Genomic DNA, 16748 nt, shown 5'->3' on the forward strand with positions numbered 1-16748 from the left:
TAGACAGCCCCCCACAAATAATAACGGTGAGTTAAGGGGAAAGCACAAACATAGAAATGAAAACAGGTTTTAGCAAAATGAGGCCCGCTAATACTAAATAGACAGAAGATAGCAAGGGATCTGTGCGGTCAGTAAAAAACACTATCAAAGACTATCCACGCAGAGAATACAAGAACCCCCACACCGACTCACGATGTGAGGGGCGCACTCCGCACCCCAGAGCTACCAGCAAGTGAGAAAATCACATATAAGCAAGCTGGACTGAACTAATCAGATAGTGAGAAACATTTTCACTGAAACAATGAGCAAATGAACTAGCAAGACTTAGCTTCTCAAGGAGGAGACAGGTCACAAGTGAAGTCCAGGAGAGATCAGAACCAGTACTGAATACAACGACAGCAGGCAACCAGTAAAGGTCCAGGTGAATTAAATAGGAACAAAAATAGCAGGAAACGAGACAGCTGAGCCACCTACAGACCAGCCGTATCGCTAAAGGCCACAAGAGGGAGCCCAAGAACAGAACTCACACAGTACCACTCATGACCACAGGAGGGAGCCTGAGAACAGAATTCACAACAGTACCCCCCCCCCTTGAGGAGGGGTCACCGAACCCTCACCAGAGCCCCCAGGCCGATCAGGACGAGCCAAATGAAAGGCACGAACCAAATCGGCCGCATGGACATCAGAGGCAACAACCCAGGAATTATCCTCCTGACCATAGCCCTTCCATTTGACCAAGTACTGAAGCTTCCGTCTTGAAACACGAGAATCCAAGATCTTCTCCACCACATACTCCAGTTCTCCCTCGACCAAGACCGGAGCAAGAGGATCAACAGAAGGAACCACTGGCACCACATACCTCCGCAACAAAGACCTATGGAACACATTATGAATGGCAATCGATGCTGGGAGGTCCAAACGAAATGACACAGGGTTGAGGATTTCGAGAATCTTATAAGGGCCGATGAACTGAGGATTGAACATAGGAGAGGAAACCTTCATAGGAACATAACGAGAAGACAACCATACCAAATCCCCCACACGAAGTCGGGGACCCACACAGCGACGGCGGTTGGCAAAGCGCTGAGCCTTCTCTTGTGACAGCGTCAAATTGTCCACCACGTGGTCCCAAATCTGCTGCAACCTATCTACCACAGAATCCACCCCAGGACAGTCAGAAGGCTCAACCTGACCTGAGGAAAAACGAGGATGAAAACCAGAATTGCAAAAAAAAGGCGAAACCAAAGTAGCAGAACTAGCCCGATTATTGAGGGCGAACTCAGCCAAAGGCAAAAAAGTCACCCAATCATCCTGATCAGCAGAAACAAAACATCTCAGATAAGTTTCCAAGGTCTGATTAGTTCGTTCGGTTTGGCCATTCGTCTGAGGATGGAAGGCTGACGAAAAAGATAATTCAATGCCCATCTTAGCACAAAAGGACCGCCAAAATCTGGACACAAACTGTGATCCTCTGTCAGACACAATGTTCTCCGGAATACCATGTAAACGAACCACATTCTGAAAAAACAGTGGAACCAAATCGGAGGAGGAAGGCAGCTTAGGCAAGGGCACCAAATGGACCATTTTAGAAAAACGATCACAAACCACCCAGATGACAGACATTCTCTGAGAGACTGGAAGATCCGAAATAAAATCCATGGAAATATGCGTCCAGGGCCTCTTCGGGACAGGCAAGGGCAAAAGCAATCCACTGGCACGAGAACAGCAAGGCTTGGCCCGAGCACAAATCCCACAGGACTGCACAAAGGAACGCACATCCCGCGACAAAGAAGGCCACCAAAAGGACCTAGCCACCAAATCCCTGGTGCCAAAAATCCCAGGATGACCCGCCAAAACTGAAGAATGAACCTCGGAAATGACTCTACTGGTCCATCTATCCGGGACAAACAGTCTCTCCGGTGGACAACGGTCAGGTCTAATGGCCTGAAATTCCTGCAGCACCCGTCGCAAATCAGGGGAGATGGCAGACAAAATCACCCCCTCTCTGAGGATACCAGCTGGTTCCGAAACTCCCGGAGAGTCAGGCACAAAACTCCTAGAAAGGGCATCAGCCTTCACGTTCTTCGAACCCGGAAGGTACGAAACCACGAAATCGAAACGGGAGAAAAACAGCGACCAACGAGCCTGTCTAGGATTTAGCCGCTTGGCAGACTCGAGATAAGTCAAATTCTTGTGATCCGTCAAGACCACCACACGATGTTTGGCTCCCTCAAGCCAATGTCGCCACTCCTCAAATGCCCACTTCATTGCCAACAACTCCCGATTACCAACATCATAATTCCGCTCGGCAGGCGAAAACTTTCTTGAAAAGAAAGCACATGGTCTCATCACAGAGCCATCAGAGCTTCTCTGCGACAAGACAGCCCCTGCTCCAATCTCAGAAGCATCAACCTCGACCTGGAAGGGAAGAGAGACATCCGGCTGACGCAAAACAGGAGCCGAAGAAAACCGACGTTTCAGCTCCTGAAAGGCCTCCACGGCCGCAGGAGACCAATTCGTAACATCAGAACCCTTCTTGGTCAAATCCGTCAAAGGCTTAACCACACTGGAAAAATTAGTGATGAAGCGACGGTAAAAATTAGCAAAACCCAAGAACTTCTGAAGACTGAGTCTTCACCGATGTAGGTTGAGTCCAGTCATGAATAGCCTGGACCTTGACTGGATCCATCTCAATAGTAGAAGGAGAAAAAATAAAGCCCAAAAAGGAAACCTTCTGGACTCCAAAGAGACATTTAGAGCCCTTCACAAACAAGGCATTGGCTCGCAGGACCTGAAATACCATCCTGACCTGCTTCACATGAGATTCCCAGTCATCAGAAAAGACCAAAATATCATCCAGGTACACAATCATAAATCTATCCAGATACTCTCGGAAGATGTCGTGCATGAAGGACTGGAACACAGAAGGGGCATTAGAAAGCCCAAAAGGCATCACCAAGTACTCAAAATGGCCTTCGGGCGTATTAAATGCTGTTTTCCATTCATCGACCTACTTAATACGCACAAGATTATACGCTCCACGAAGATCTATCTTGGTGAACCAACTGGACCCCTTAATCCGAGCAAACAGATCAGACAATAGAGGCAAAGGGTACTGAAATTTGACCGTGATGTTATTTAGAAGGCGATAATCTATACAGGGTCTCAGAGAACCATCCTTCTTGGCCACAAAAAAGAACCCCGCACCCAAAGGGGACGAGGACGGGCGAATATGCCCCTTCTCCAAAGACTCCTTTATATAACTCCGCATAGCGGCATGTTCTGGCACAGATAAATTAAAAAGTCGTCCCTTAGGGAACTTACTACCAGGAACCAAATTTATAGCGCAATCACAATCCCTATGAGGAGGTAGGGCACTGGATTTGGGCTCATCAAATACATCCTGGTAGTCCGACAAAAATTCAGGGACTTCAGAAGGAGTAGAAGAAGCAATTGACACCAAAGGAGCATCGCCATGAATCCCCTGGCAACCCCAACTTGACACAGACATTGCTTTCCAATCCAGGACTGGATTATGAGCCTGCAGCCATGGCAGACCCAACACGACAACATCATGCAAATTATGCAACACAAGAAAGCGAATCACCTCCTGATGTGCAGGAGTCATGCACATGGTCACCTGAGTCCAGTAGTGAGGTTTATTCTTGGCCAATGGAGTAGCATCAATTCCCTTTAGTGGAATAGGGAATTGTAAAGGCTCCAAGATAAAACCACAGCGCCTGGCAAAAGACAAATCCATCAAATTCAGGGCAGCACCTGAATCCACAAAAGCCATAACTGAGTAGGATGACAGAGAGCAAATCAAAGTAACAGACAAAATGAATTTAGGCTGTACAGTACCAATGGTGACAGACTTAGCGAAGTTTTTTGTGCGCTTAGAGCATGCTGAGATAACATGAGCAGAATCACCACAGTAAAAGCACAACCCATTCTGACGTCTGTGATTTTGCCGTTCAATTCTGGTCAGAATCCTGTCACATTGCATAGACTCAGGCTTCTGTTCAGAAAATACCGCCAGATGGTGCACAGGTTTGCGCTCCCGTAAACGCCGATCAACCTGAATGGCCAAAGACATTGACTCATTCAGACCCGCAGGCGTGGGGAACCCCACCATAACATCCTTAAGGGCTTCAGAAAGACCCTTTCTGAAAATCGCTGCCAGGGAACACTCATTCCACTGAGTGAGCACAGACCACTTTCTAAACTTCTGACAATAAACCTCTGCTTCATCCTGACCCTGAGAAAGAGTCAGCAAAACCTTTTCTGCTTGGTCTACCAGATTTGGTTCCTCATAGAGTAATCCGAGCGCCAGAAAAAAACGCATCCACATTTAGTAATGCAGGATCTCCTGGCGCCAGAGAGAATGCCCAATCCTGAGGGTCACCACGCAACAAAGAAACAATAATTTTAACTTGCTGAACAGGGTCACCAGAGGAACGAGGTCTCAGAGAAAGAAATAACTTACAATTATTCTTAAAGTTCAAAAACCTACATCGATCTCCAGAGAATAACTCAGGAATTGGTATTTTAGGCTCGGACATAGGACTGTGAACTACATAGTCCTGAATGCTTTGTACCCTTGCAGAGAGATGATCCACACTAGAGGACAGACTCTGAATGTCCATATCTGCAGCTGAATTCTGAACCACCCAGAGATTAAGGGGAGGAGAGAAGCAAAACACACTGCAGAGAAAAAAAAATGAACTCAGGATTTCTCTTATCCCTCTTCTGCGATGCATTAACACTTTATGGCCTGATGTACTGTTATGGATCCTGGTGGCAAGGATCACAAAACTGACCTGATAGGTAAACGGAATATAGGACAAGCTCTGGGGATGTGGGAACTATACTGACCGCAACACTGATCCTATCCAAACACACTAAAGGCAGCCGTGGAGCGTTACCTAAAATCCTAGATGCCTCTTCACAGCCTGAGAAACTAGCTACCCCTAGAGAGAAAGCAAGCCTCACTTGCCTCAGAGAAATAACCCCAAAAGTTTAGACAGCCCCCCACAAATAATAACGGTGAGTTAAGGGGAAAGCACAAACATAGAAATGAAAACAGGTTTTAGCAAAATGAGGCCCGCTAATACTAAATAGACAGAAGATAGCAAGGGATCTGTGCGGTCAGTAAAAAACACTATCAAAAACTATCCACGCAGAGAATTGTTGTGGATTCTGTTGGTGGGCTCCCTCTGGTGGTTACTGCTGGTACTGGGTGACTTTGGTGGGTTGCGGCCTTTGGTTTCCACCTGTCCATCAGAGGCTGGGTGTTTCCTATTTTACCTGGCCTTTCTGTCATTTCCCTTGCCGGCTATCAATGTGTTCAGATGTGCACTGTTTGGTTCCTGCCTACCTGCTCCCAGATCTTTCAGGATAAGCTAAGTGCTGATTTTCAGTTGTTTGGTTTTTGGTCCAGCTTGCTTAGAATGTCTCTATGCTAGCTGGTTGCTCTAGTGGACTGAGGTTCTCCCCATGTGCCATGAGTTGGCACATGGGTTCTTGTAATCTCAGGATGGTTCTTTTGATTAGGGTTTTTTGCTGACCGCTCAGTCCCCTTTTGTATCATTCTGCTTTCTAGTTTTCAGCGGGCCTCTATTTGCTAAAGCTATATACATCATCTCTATGTGTGTGCCTTCCTCTCATTTCACCGTCAATACATGTGGGGGGCAACTATACCTTTGGGGTTAATTCCTCTGGAGGCAAGTGAGGTCTTGTTTTCTCTGCAGTACTAGTTAGCTCTTAGGCTGGTGCGTGGCGTCTAGAACCAACGTAGGCACGCTCCCTGGCTATCTCTAGTTGCGTTTGTCAGGCGTAGGGCAGCGGTCAGCCCAGGTTCCATCACCCTAGAGCTCGTCCGATATTGTGTTATACTTTGCTTGTCCTGTGCTATCCCTAGCCATTGGGGATTCATGACAGTATAGCCGGCCCACAAAGTGTTAATTGTTTGGGCTGAAGCAGGAGGAAAAGAAGTGTTCAAGGAAAAATTTTTTTTTTTTTCCTTCAGAGTTTTGCTGCCTAGCCCTTAATTGCTGTCTAGCTGCTTCTTACCTCCTCTTAACCCTTGAATGGCTCTGATCTTAGCTGTTTATCATGGATGTCCAGAGTTTGGCTTCCAGCCTGAGTAATCTCGCGGCAAAGGTTCAAAACATACAGGATTTCGTTGTTCACACTCCCATGTCTGAACCTAGAATTCCTATTCCAGAGTTTTTTTCTGGAGATAGATCTACCTTCCTGAATTTCAGGAACAATTGTAAATTGTTTCTCTCTTTGAAATCTCGCTCCTCTGGAGACCCTGCTCAACAGGTCAAGATTGTTATATCGTTCCTACGGGGCGACCCTCAGAATTGGGCATTTGCATTGGCACCAGGGGATCCTGCGTTGCTCAGTGTGGATGCGTTTTTTCTGGCATTGGGATTGCTCTATGAGGAACCTAACCTAGAGATTCAGGCTGAAAAGGCTTTATTAGCCCTCTCTCAGGGGCATGATGAAGCGGAAATATATTGTCAGAAATTTCGGAAATGGTCGGTGCTTACTCAGTGGAATGAGTGCGCCCTGGCTGCAAACTTCAGAAATGGTCTTTCTGAGGCCATTAAGGATATTATGGTGGGGTTCCCTGCGCCTACAGGTCTGAATGAGTCTATGGCTATGGCCATTCAGATTGATCGGCGTTTACGGGAGCGCAAACCCGTGCACCAGTTGGCGGTGTCTTCTGAACAGGCACCTGAGACTATGCAATGTGATAGAATTCAGTCCAGAAGTGAACGGCAAAATTATAGGCGGAAAAATGGTTTGTGTTTTTATTGTGGTGATTCAGCTCATGTTATATCAGCATGCTCTAAACGCACAAAAAGGGTTGATAAATCTTTTGCCATTGATACTCTGCAGTCTAAGTTCATTTTGTCTGTGACTCTGATTTTTTCACTGTCTTCCATTTCCGTCGATGCCTATGTGGATTCAGGCGCTGCCCTGAGTCTTATGGATTGGTCATTTGCTAAACGCTGCGGTTTTAGTCTAGAGCCTCTGGAAGTTCCTATTCCTCTGAAGGGTATTGATTCTACACCATTGGCTATGAATAAACCGCAGTATTGGACACAAGTGACCATGCGCATGACTCCCGTTCATCAGGAGGTGATTCGCTTCCTTGTACTGTATAATTTACATGATGTACTAGTGCTTGGTCTGCCATGGTTACAAACTCATAATCCTGTCCTGGACTGGAAAACAATGTCTGTGCTAAGCTGGGGATGTCAGGGGGTTCATGATGATGCACCTCCGATTTCAATCGCTTCATCGACTCCTTCGGAGATCCCTGCGTTTTTGTCAGATTATAAGGATGTTTTTGAGGAGCCTAAGCTCAATTCGCTCCCTCCTCATAGAGATTGTGACTGTGCTATAGAATTGATTCCTGGCAGTAAGTTCCCTAAGGGTCGTTTATTTAATCTGTCACTGCCAGAGCATACTGCCATGCGGAATTATATTAAGGAGTCCTTGGAAAAGGGACATATTCGTCCATCTTCGTCCCCTCTGGGAGCAGGTTTTTTTTTCGTGGCAAAAAAAGATGCTTCCCTGAGGCCTTGTATAGATTATCGCCTTCTGAATAAGATTACAGTCAAATACCAGTATCCATTGCCATTATTTACTGATTTGTTTGCTCGCTTTAAGGGGGCTAGGTGGTTCACTAAAATAGATCTTCGTGGTGCGTATAATTTGGTGCGGATAAAACAGGGTGATGAGTGGAAAACCGCATTTAATACGCCTGAGGGCCATTTTGAGTATTTGGTAATGCCTTTTGGACTCTCCAATGCTCCGTCAGTCTTTCAGTCCTTTATGCACAATATTTTCCGTGAATATCTGGATAAGTTTATGATTGTGTATTTGGATGATATTTTGGTGTTTTCTGATGACTGGGAGTCTCATGTTCTACAGGTCAGGAAGGTGTTTCAGGTTTTGCGGGCCAATTCTCTGTTTGTGAAGGGCTCAAAGTGTCTCTTTGGAGTCCAGAAGATTTCTTTTTTGGGGTACATTTTTTCTCCTTCTACTATTGAGATGGAGCCCGTTAAGGTTCAGGCTATTTGTGACTGGACACAACCTACATCTGTTAAGAGCCTTCAGAAGTTCTTGGGGTTTGCTAATTTTTATCGTCGGTTCATTGCTAATTTTTCCAGTATTGTTAAACCTTTGACTGATTTGACTAAAAAGGGTGCTGATGTTGCTGATTGGTCTCCTGCGGCCGTGGAGGCCTTTCGGGAACTTAAGCGCCGGTTTTCTTCTGCTCCTGTGTTGTGTCAACCAGATGTGTCACTTCCTTTTCAGGTGGAGGTTGATGCTTCCGAGATTGGAGCGGGGGCGGTTTTGTCACAGAGAAGTTCTAATGGCTCGGTGACGAAGCCATGTGCTTTCTTCTCTAGAAAATTCTCGCCCGCCGAGCGCAATTATGATGTGGGTAATCGGGAGCTTTTGGCCATGAAGTGGGCATTTGAGGAGTGGCGTCATTGGCTTGAGGGTGCTAAACATCGCGTGGTGGTCTTGACTGATCACAAGAATCTCATTTACCTTGAGTCTGCCAGGCGTTTGAATCCTAGACAGGCTCGTTGGTCATTATTTTTTTCTCGTTTCAATTTCGTGGTTTCATACCTGCCAGGTTCAAAGAATGTGAAGGCAGATGCTCTTTCCAGGAGTTTTGTGCCTGATTCTCCTGGAGACACTGGGCCTGCTGGTATCCTTAGGGATGGGGTAATATTGTCCGCCGTATCCCCAGACTTGCGACGCGCATTGCAGGAGTTTCAGGTGGATAAACCGGATCGATGTCCACCAGAAAGACTGTTTGTTCCGGATGATTGGACCAGTAGAGTCATCTCCGAGGTCCATTCTTCTGTGTTGGCTGGTCATCCTGGAATATTTGGTACAAGAGATTTGGTGGCCAGGTCTTTTTGGTGGCCTTCCTTGTCTAGGGATGTGCGTACCTTTGTGCAGTCTTGTGAAGTGTGTGCTCGAGCTAAGCCTTGCTGTTCACGGGCTAGTGGGTTGTTGTTATCTTTGCCCATCCCGAAGAGGCCTTGGACGCACATTTCCATGGATTTTATTTCTGATCTCCCGGTTTCACAGAAAATGTCCGTTATCTGGGTTGTGTGTGACCGCTTTTCTAAGATGGTTCATTTGGTGCCCTTGCCTAAGTTACCCTCCTCCTCTGAGTTGGTTCCTTTGTTTTTTCAGAACGTGGTTCGTTTGCATGGGATTCCGGAGAATATCGTTTCTGACAGGGGATCCCAGTTTGTGTCTAGATTTTGGCGGACGTTTTGTGCCAAGATGGGCATTGATTTGTCTTTCTCGTCTGCATTCCATCCTCAGACGAATGGCCAGACGGAGCGAACTAATCAGACCTTGGAAACTTATTTGAGGTGTTTTGTTTCTGCTGATCAGGATGACTGGGTTGCTTTTTTGCCACTGGCCGAATTTGCTCTTAATAATCGGGCTAGTTCTGCCACGTTGGTCTCTCCTTTTTTTTGTAATTCGGGGTTTCATCCTCGTTTTTCCTCTGGTCAGGGGGAATCTTCGGATTGTCCTGGAGTAGACGTGGTGGTGGACAGGCTACATCAGATTTGGAATCAGGTGGTGGACAATTTGAAGTTATCTCAGGAGAAGACTCAGCAGTTTGCTAATCGCCGTCGCCGCGTGGGTCCCCGACTTCTTGTTGGGGACTTGGTGTGGTTGTCTTCTCGTTTTGTCCCTATGAAGGTCTCCTCTCCTAAGTTCAAGCCTCGGTTCATCGGTCCTTATAGGATCTCGGAGATTCTTAACCCTGTATCTTTTCGTTTGGATCTCCCAGCATCGTTTGCTATTCATAATGTGTTCCATCGGTCGTTGTTGCGGAGGTATGAGGTGCCCGTTGTTCCTTCGGTCGAGCCTCCTGCTCCGGTGCTGGTGGAGGGAGAATTGGAGTATGTTGTTGAAAAGATCTTGGATTCTCGTGTTTCCAGACGCAAACTCCAGTATTTGGTTAAGTGGAAGGGTTATGGTCAGGAGGATAATTCCTGGGTGGTCGCCTCCGATGTTCACGCGACTGATTTGGTCCGCGCCTTCCATAGAGCTCACCCTGATCGCCCTGGGGGTTCTCGTGAGGGTTCGGTGACCCCTCCTCAAGGGGGGGGTACTGTTGTGGATTCTGTTGGTGGGCTCCCTCTGGTGGTTACTGCTGGTACTGGGTGACTTTGGTGGGTTGCGGCCTTTGGTTTCCACCTGTCCATCAGAGGCTGGGTGTTTCCTATTTTACCTGGCCTTTCTGTCATTTCCCTTGCCGGCTATCAATGTGTTCAGATGTGCACTGTTTGGTTCCTGCCTACCTGCTCCCAGATCTTTCAGGATAAGCTAAGTGCTGATTTTCAGTTGTTTGGTTTTTGGTCCAGCTTGCTTAGAATGTCTCTATGCTAGCTGGTTGCTCTAGTGGACTGAGGTTCTCCTGTTGTGAATTTGGATTCTGGGCTCCCCCGGTGGCTACTGGTGGAATTGAACTTGTGACATCATCTTCCCTGTTCACCTGTTCTGATTAGATCTGGGTGTTGCTATATAACCTGGCTTCTCTGTTAGATGCTTGCCGGTCAACAATGTTATCAGAAGCCTCTCTGTGCTTGTTCCTGCTCCCAGACATCTACTAGATAAGTTGGACATTCGTCCATGTTTTGTTTTTGTATTTTGGTTCCAGTTCACAGCTGCAGTTTCGTTACTGTGTCTGGAAAGCTCTTGTTGATCAGGAATTGCCACTCTGGTATTATGAGTTAATGCCAGAGTCCTAAAGTAATTTCTGGATGTGTTTTGTTAGGGTTTTCTACTGACCATGAAAGTATGCTTTCTGTCTTCTGCTATCTAGAAAGCGGACCTCAAATTTGCTAAAACTATTTTCCTGCTGCGTTTGTTATTTCTTCTAAAATCACCGCCAATATATGTGGGGGGCCTCTGTCTCCTTTTTTGGGGCATTTCTCTAGAGGTGAGTCAGGTCTTATATTTCCCTCTGCTAGCATTATTTAGTTCTCCGGCCGGCGCTGGGCATATAGGGATAAAAAGTAGGACATGCTACCTGGCTACTTCTAGATGATGCGGTTGGTTTAGTTCATGGTCAGTACAGTTACATCTTCCAAGAGCTTGTTCCTATAGAGGCTTATGCTAGTTCTCTGGCCATGGAGATCATGACAGTTTGACCGGCCACTAAAGGGTTAAAATCCTTGGCTGAGAAAGGAGAGAAATAAGAAGTCTGCTGAGAGTTTTTTTTTTTTTTCTCTGTGCTCTTAATTGGATCACTTGCCAGTCTGTCTATGCTGCAGTCTTTCTTTTTTTTCTCTCTCCTTATAATCTTTGAATGGCTTTGTGTTCACCTGTTAATAATGGATCTTCAGAGTGTAACTGCAGGTTTGAATAATCTCACCACGAAAGTACAAAATTTGCAAGATTTTATTATTCATGCTCCGGTATCTGAGCCGAGAATTCCTTTGCCGGAATTCTTCTCAGGGAATAGATCTAGCTTTCAGAATTTTAGAAATAATTGTAAGCTATTTTTGTCCCTGAAATCTCGTTCTGCTGGAGACCCTGCACAGCAGGTTGGGATTGTGATTTCCTTGCTCCGGGGCGACCCTCAAGACTGGGCTTTTGCATTGGCACCAGGGGATCCTGCGTTGCGCAATGTGGATGCGTTTTTTTTGGCCTTGGGCTTGCTGTATGAGGAACCTCATTTGGAACTTCAGGCAGAAAAAACTTTGATGTCCCTATCGCAGGGGCAAGATGAAGCTGAAATTTACTGCCAAAGATTCCGTAAATGGTCTGTGCTTACTCAGTGGAATGAGTGTGCCTTGGCGGCTACTTTCAGAGAGGGTCTCTCTGATGCCATTAAGGATGTTATGGTGGGGTTCCCTGTGCCTGCGGGTCTGAATGAGTCCATGACAATGGCCATTCAGATCGATAGGCGTCTGCGGGAGCGCAAACCAGTGCACCATCTGGCGGTGTCCACTGAGAAGACGCCAGAAAGCATGCAGTGTGATAGAATTCTGTCCAGAAGCGAGCGGCAGAATTTTAGACGGAAAAATGGGTTGTGTTTCTATTGTGGGGATTCTACTCATGTTATATCAGCATGCTCTAAGCGTACTAAAAAGCTTGATAAATCCGTTTCCATTGGCACTTTACAGTCTAAATTTATTTTGTCTGTGACCCTGATTTGCTCTTTGTCATCTATTACTACTGACGCCTATATCGACTCTGGCGCCGCTTTGAGTCTTATGGATTGGTCCTTTGCCAATCGTTGTGGGTATGATTTAGAGCCTTTGGAAACTCTTATTCCTCTGAAGGGGATTGACTCCACCCCATTGGCTAATAATAAACCACAATACTGGACACAAGTGACTATGTGTATTAATCCGGATCACCAGGAGACTATTCGTTTTCTGGTGCTGTATAATCTACATGATGATTTGGTGCTGGGATTGCCATGGCTGCAGTCTCACAACCCAGTCCTTGACTGGAGAGCTATGTCTGTGTTGAGCTGGGGATGTAAGGGGACTCATGGGGACGTACCTTTGGTGTCCATTTCATCATCTATTCCCTCTGAAATCCCTGAGTTCCTGTCTGATTATCGTGACGTCTTTGAAGAACCCAAGCTGGGTTCACTACCTCCGCACCGTGAGTGCGATTGTGCTATAGATTTAATTCCGGGTAGTAAATACCCAAAGGGTCGTTTATTTAATCTGTCTGTGCCTGAACATACTGCTATGCGAGAATATATAAAGGAGTCCTTGGAAAAGGGACATATTCGTCCATCGTCATCTCCCTTAGGAGCCGGTTTTTTCTTTGTGTCAAAAAAAGACGGCTCTTTGAGACCATGTATTGATTATCGGCTTTTGAATAAAATCACGGTTAAATATCAATACCCATTGCCGTTGCTGACTGATTTGTTTGCTCGCATAAAGGGGGCCAAGTGGTTCTCTAAGATTGATCTCCGTGGGGCGTATAATTTGGTGCGGATCAGGCAGGGGGATGAGTGGAAAACCGCATTTAATACGCCCGAGGGCCACTTTGAGTATTTGGTGATGCCTTTTGGTCTTTCTAATGCCCCTTCAGTCTTCCAGTCCTTTATGCATGATATTTTCCGCGATTTTTTGGATAAATTTATGATAGTGTATCTGGATGATATTCTGATTTTTTCGGATGACTGGGACTCTCATGTCCGGCAAGTTAAGAGGGTTTTTCAGGTTTTGCGGTCTAATTCTCTGTGTGTCAAGGGTTCTAAGTGCGTTTTTGGGGTTCAGAGAATTTCCTTTTTGGGATATATTTTTTCTCCCTCTTCCATTGAGATGGATCCTGTCAAGGTTCAAGCTATTTGTGATTGGACGCAGCCCTCTTCTCTTAAAAGTCTTCAGAAATTTTTGGGCTTTGCCAACTTTTATCGTCGATTTATTTCTGGTTTTTCGGATGTCGTTAAGCCATTGACCGATTTGACTAGACAGGGTGCTGATGTTGCTAATTGGTCCCCTGATGCTGTGGAGGCCTTTCAGGAGCTTAAGCGCTGTTTTTCTTCTGCCCCTGTGTTGCGTCAGCCTGATGTGACTCTTCCTTTTCAGGTTGAGGTCGACGCTTCTGAGATCGGAGCTGGGGCAGTGTTGTCGCAGAAAAGTTCTGACTGCGCCGTGATGAGGCCTTGTGCCTTCTTTTCCCGTAAATTTTCGCCCGCTGAGCGGAATTATGATGTTGGGAATCGGGAGCTTTTGGCCATGAAGTGGGCGTTTGAGGAGTGGCGCCATTGGCTCGAGGGGGCCAGACATCAGGTGGTGGTATTGACTGACCACAAAAATTTGATTTATCTTGAGACCGCCAGGCGCCTGAATCCTAGACAGGCGCGCTGGTCATTATTTTTTTCTCGGTTTAATTTTGTGGTATCGTACCTACCAGGTTCTAAGAATGTTAAGGCGGATGCCCTTTCTAGGAGTTTTGAGCCTGATTCACCTGGCAACTCTGACCCCACAGGTATTCTTAAGGAGGGAGTTATCTTGTCAGCCGTTTCTCCAGACCTGCGGCGGGCCTTGCAGGAGTTTCAGGCGGATAGACCGGATCGTTGTCCGCCTGATAGGCTGTTTGTTCCTGATGATTGGACCAGTAAAGTCATCTCTGAGGTGCATTCTTCTGCGTTGGCAGGTCATCCTGGAATTTTTGGTACCAGGGATTTGGTGGCAAGATCCTTCTGGTGGCCTTCCCTGTCACGAGATGTGCGAGGCTTTGTGCAGTCTTGTGACGTTTGTGCTCGGGCCAAGCCTTGTTGTTCTCGGGCTAGTGGATTATTGTTGCCCTTGCCTATTCCTAAGAGGCCTTGGACACACATCTCAATGGATTTTATTTCAGATCTGCCTGTTTCTCAGAAGATGTCTGTCATCTGGGTGGTGTGTGACCGTTTTTCTAAGATGGTTCATTTGGTTCCCCTGCCCAAATTGCCTTCTTCTTCCGAGTTGGTGCCCCTGTTTTTTCAAAATGTTGTTCGTTTGCATGGTATTCCTGAGAATATCGTTTCTGACAGAGGAACCCAATTTGTGTCTAGATTTTGGCGGGCATTTTGTGCTAGGATGGGCATAGATTTGTCTTTTTCGTCTGCTTTTCACCCTCAGACTAATGGCCAGACCGAGCGGACTAATCAGACCCTGGAGACATATCTGAGGTGTTTTGTGTCTGCTGACCAGGATGATTGGGTTGCTTTTTTGCCATTGGCGGAGTTCGCCCTCAATAATCGGGCCAGCTCTGCCACCTTGGTTTCCCCGTTTTTCTGTAATTCGGGGTTCCATCCTCGATTTTCCTCCGGTCAGATGGAATCCTCGGATTGTCCTGGAGTGGATGCGGTGGTGGAGAGATTGCATCATATCTGGGGGCAGGTGATGGACAATTTAAAGTTGTCCCAGGAGAAGACTCAGCTTTTTGCCAACCGTCACCGTCGTGTTGGTCCTCGGCTTTGTGTTGGAGATTTGGTGTGGTTGTCTTCTCGTTTTGTCCCTATGAGGGTCTCATCTCCTAAGTTTAAGCCTCGGTTCATCGGTCCGTATAAAATATTGGAGATTCTTAACCCTGTTTCCTTCCGTTTGGACCTCCCTGCATCCTTTTCTATTCATAACGTTTTTCATCGGTCGTTATTGCGCAGGTATGAGGCACCGGTTGTGCCTTCCGTTGAGCCTCCTGCTCCGGTGTTGGTTGAGGGTGAGTTGGAGTACGTTGTGGAAAAAATCCTAGACTCCCGTGTTTCCAGACGGAGACTCCAGTATCTGGTCAAGTGGAAGGGATATGGCCAGGAGGATAATTCTTGGGTCACTGCATCTGATGTTCATGCCTCTGATCTGGTTCGTGCCTTTCATAGGGCCCATCCTGATCGCCCTGGTGGTTCTGGTGAGGGTTCGGTGCCCCCTCCTTGAGGGGGGGGTACTGTTGTGAATTTGGATTCTGGGCTCCCCCGGTGGCTACTGGTGGAATTGAACTTGTGACATCATCTTCCCTGTTCACCTGTTCTGATTAGATCTGGGTGTTGCTATATAACCTGGCTTCTCTGTTAGATGCTTGCCGGTCAACAATGTTATCAGAAGCCTCTCTGTGCTTGTTCCTGCTCCCAGACATCTACTAGATAAGTTGGACATTCGTCCATGTTTTGTTTTTGTATTTTGGTTCCAGTTCACAGCTGCAGTTTCGTTACTGTGTCTGGAAAGCTCTTGTTGATCAGGAATTGCCACTCTGGTATTATGAGTTAATGCCAGAGTCCTAAAGTAATTTCTGGATGTGTTTTGTTAGGGTTTTCTACTGACCATGAAAGTATGCTTTCTGTCTTCTGCTATCTAGAAAGCGGACCTCAAATTTGCTAAAACTATTTTCCTGCTGCGTTTGTTATTTCTTCTAAAATCACCGCCAATATATGTGGGGGGCCTCTGTCTCCTTTTTTGGGGCATTTCTCTAGAGGTGAGTCAGGTCTTATATTTCCCTCTGCTAGCATTATTTAGTTCTCCGGCCGGCGCTGGGCATATAGGGATAAAAAGTAGGACATGCTACCTGGCTACTTCTAGATGATGCGGTTGGTTTAGTTCATGGTCAGTACAGTTACATCTTCCAAGAGCTTGTTCCTATAGAGGCTTATGCTAGTTCTCTGGCCATGGAGATCATGACATTCTCCCCATGTGCCATGAGTTGGCACATGGGTTCTTGTAATCTCAGGATGGTTTTTTTGATTAGGATTTTTTGCTGACCGCTCAGTCCCCTTTTGTATCATTCTGCTTTCTAGTTTTCAGCGGGCCTCTATTTGCTAAAGCTATATACATCATCTCTATGTGTGTGCCTTCCTCTCATTTCACCGTCAATACATGTGGGGGGCAACTATACCTTTGGGGTTAATTCCTCTGGAGGCAAGTGAGGTCTTGTTTTCTCTGCAGTACTAGTTAGCTCTTAGGCTGGTGCGTGGCGTCTAGAACCAACGTAGGCACGCTCCCTGGCTATCTCTAGTTGCGTTTGTCAGGCGTAGGGCAGCGGTCAGCCCAGGTTCCATCACCCTAGAGCTCGTCCGATATTGTGTTATACTTTGCTTGTCCTGTGCTATCCCTAGCCATTGGGGATTCATGACAGAGAATACAAGAACCCCCACACCGACTCACGATGTGAGGGGCGCACTCCGCACCCCAGAGCTACCAGCAAGCGAGAAAATCACATATAAGCAAGCTGGACTGAACTAA

The sequence above is a fragment of the Ranitomeya variabilis genome, chromosome 4, assembly GCF_051348905.1.
Source record: "Ranitomeya variabilis isolate aRanVar5 chromosome 4, aRanVar5.hap1, whole genome shotgun sequence".
Taxonomy (NCBI): Eukaryota; Metazoa; Chordata; class Amphibia; order Anura; family Dendrobatidae; genus Ranitomeya; species Ranitomeya variabilis.